A 2,267-nucleotide genomic window follows, 5' to 3' on the forward strand; every position below is an offset into this window, starting at 1 on the left:
TCAAAATGGATTAAGGATTTAAATATACACCCTGAGACAATAAAACTTCTGAAAGAAAACATAGGAGAAACACTCCAGGAAATAGGACTGGACACAGACTTCATGAATACGACCCCAAAAACACGAGCAACCAAAGGAAAAATAAACAAATGGGATTATATCAAACTAAAAAGCTTCTGCACAGCAAAAGAAACAATTAACAGAGTTAAAAGACAACCAACAGAGTGGGAGAAAATATTTGCAAAATATACATCTGACAAAGGATTAATATCCAGAATATATAAGGAACTCAAACAACTTTACAAGAAGAAAACAAGTAACCCAGTTAAAAAATGGGCAAAAGAGCTAAGTAGGCATTTCTCTAAGGAAGATATACAAATGGCCAATAGACATATGAAAAAATGCTCAACATCACTCAGCATCCGGGAAATGCAAATCAAAACCACACTGAGATACCATCTCCCCCCAGTTAGGATGGCTAAAATCCAAAAGACTCTGAACGATAAATGCTGGCGAGGTTGCGGAGAAAAAGGAACTCTCATACATTGTTGGTGGGACTGCAAAATGGTGCAGCCTCTATGGAAAATGGTATGGAGGTTCCTCAAACAATTGCAGATAGATCTACCATACGACCCTGCTATCCCACTGTTGGGAATATACCCAGAGGAACGGAAATCATCAAGTCGAAGGTATACCTGTTCCCCAATGTTCATCGCAGCACTCTTTACAATAGCCAAGAGTTGGAACCAGCCCAAATGTCCATCATCAGATGAGTGGATATGGAAAATGTGGTACATCTACACAATGGAACAGTACTCAGCTATAAAAACGAATGAAATACTGCCATTTGCAACAACATGGATGGACCTCGAGAGAATTATATTAAGTGAAACAAGTCAGGCACAGAAAGAGAAATACCACATGTTCTCACTTATTGGTGGGAGCTAAAAATTAATATATAAATTCACACACACACACACACACACACACACACACAATACCGGGGGGGGGGGAGGAAGAAGATATAACAACCACAATTACTTGAAGTTGATACACAAGCAAACAGAAAGGACATTGTTGGGGGGGAGGGGGGGAGGGAGAAGGGAGGGAGGTTTTGGTGATGGGGAGCAATAATCAGCCAAAATGTATATCGACAAAATAAAAAATGACTTGCTGATTGAAAAAAAAAAAAAAAAGGAACAAATTAGAAGTTTTTAATTTCTCACTATTTTTAAATAACATTCCTAAACTTCTTACAAAATTGCAGTTGAGCTTTATTAAGTATACCATTTTCATGAAAAAAGAAAAAAATAATGTCTGGTGTTTTTATAATTGTATATGCAGATCATTGAGTATACAATCCTGACAGGAGAGAACTTTCAGTTCTGACAAGTTATAGATGAGAACTGAAACCCCACTACCATTTTGCAAGTCTCATGTTCGAAGCATCTTTACAGACTAATTTCTGTGTCTGTACATTTCAAACCTTGTTTCTCAGTGACTCCCCACATGCTCCCAGTGCTGATCACCGTGTAAGACGTTCATTTCTTGAACTGGCTCTGTCTCTGCAACTTCACAACGCCAGGTGAGTTGGCACAGTGGGGGTTGGGATATTCCAGGCAGCTGTCTCTACACTGGGGCAGCTAGCAATGACTTCACTATCCACGGAAATGACTGTGAACCACATAAACACATCCCACTCAACTCAAACTGGACATGTCCCCATTTAACCTTTTACTTTTACCAGATTCCAGAAGTACCTGTGGCCACTCCAGCATCAATGGACATAAGGGGAAGTCAGAGTGGAAAAGGACCGAGGTCTTAACTGACTGTGGTTAAAACGTCTTGCTTTTGCAGATTTCATAAAACTATATGAAATCTTGGGGGTGCCATCTGGATATATTGCGATGGCACCCCCAAAAGTTCTGGAAAGGGCTGTGCAAGTAGGGGCTCTGCATCTAAGCACCATGACCTTTTTAAAAAATTATTACTCCAAATCAGAATTTCCACAAATATGTGTTTCAGAAACATAGACCAATGAAGTGGAATCTCATCATTTTTTTTTTTTTTTTTTTTTTGTCGTTTTTTCGTGACCGGCACTCAGCCAGTGAGTGCACCGGTCAGTCCTATATAGGATCCGAACCCGCGGCGGGAGCATCGCCGCGCTGCCAGCGCAGCACTCTACCAAGTGCGCCACAGGCTCGGCCCGGAATCTCATCATTTTGAAAGCTTCATTATCTTTACAGAAATCTGACTCTGGCAAGATG

The 2,267-nt window shown here is 40.4% G+C and overlaps 1 non-coding gene across 1 annotated transcript; it reads right to left on the reverse strand.

Annotated features, from left to right (window-relative positions):
* Positions 1-1,993: 1,993 nt before the first annotated feature.
* On the reverse strand, positions 1,994-2,062 carry LOC134386699 (small nucleolar RNA SNORD18). Its single transcript, XR_010024526.1, has one exon. It is a non-coding gene; the product is annotated as a small nucleolar RNA SNORD18 (small nucleolar RNA).
* Positions 2,063-2,267: the final 205 nt, after the last annotated feature.

Source organism: Cynocephalus volans, chromosome 9, assembly GCF_027409185.1.
Source record: "Cynocephalus volans isolate mCynVol1 chromosome 9, mCynVol1.pri, whole genome shotgun sequence".
NCBI classification, from domain to species: Eukaryota; Metazoa; Chordata; class Mammalia; order Dermoptera; family Cynocephalidae; genus Cynocephalus; species Cynocephalus volans.